At 34.8% G+C, this 673-nt stretch overlaps 1 long non-coding RNA gene across 1 annotated transcript; it reads left to right on the top strand.

The window, feature by feature from the left end:
• The first annotated feature begins 6 nt into the window (after positions 1–6).
• LOC107735201 (uncharacterized) lies at positions 7–345 on the top strand. Its single transcript, XR_001639325.1, has 2 exons — positions 7–100; positions 200–345. It is a non-coding gene; the product is annotated as an uncharacterized LOC107735201 (long non-coding RNA).
• The last annotated feature ends 328 nt before the right edge of the window (positions 346–673 follow it).

The raw sequence follows: 673 nt of genomic DNA, 5'->3' as shown, positions 1-673 counted from the left end.
GTGTGATCTTCATCTCCAAGATCTTCTGGTTTTCAGTGCAAAAACTGACTTTCATAATCACTTCCTTTATAAAGCAGGACACATTATATTGCAGGACAAGGTAGAACATTATACTACACCTACCTACAGTTTGCAAAACATGAAATGAGACAAATGTCATGTTATTTCGCTCTCTGTTTGTGTTCAAATGTTTCTGTAGGCCAGCTGCCTTCCTGCTTTCCTCCTAAACCCCCAAGTTGGCAGCCATGTCATTGATGCTTGTGCAGCTCCAGGGAACAAAACCAGCCATCTAGCTGCCATAATAAAAAATAAAGGGTATTTGAATTCATATCTAATATTGAAGAATAAGGGACTGGATATAATTATTTAAAATGTGTGTGTGTGTGTATATATTCATATTTTAATATTAATTTATTAATATTCACACACACACACACACACATATATATATATATTTAGGGCTGTCAGTTTGTTAACTTAATTAATTAATTATGAAAAAATAACGCGATTTAAATATTTTACCGCAGTTAACGCACTGGACCCGCCCCCAGACCTGTACATCATCTTACGCTTCATACATTAACTGACTGTTGACAAATATAAACGAAGTTATGCCCTAAAATTCAAAATATTGGGGCAAAAATGCCCCTGTATGAGTTTTTGTCTCATATTT

The sequence above is a fragment of the Sinocyclocheilus rhinocerous genome, unplaced genomic scaffold, assembly GCF_001515625.1.
Source record: "Sinocyclocheilus rhinocerous isolate Xijiao unplaced genomic scaffold, SAMN03320098_v1.1 C35866096, whole genome shotgun sequence".
NCBI lineage: Eukaryota > Metazoa > Chordata > Actinopteri > Cypriniformes > Cyprinidae > Sinocyclocheilus > Sinocyclocheilus rhinocerous.
This window is presented reverse-complemented; position numbering and strand designations above follow the sequence as displayed.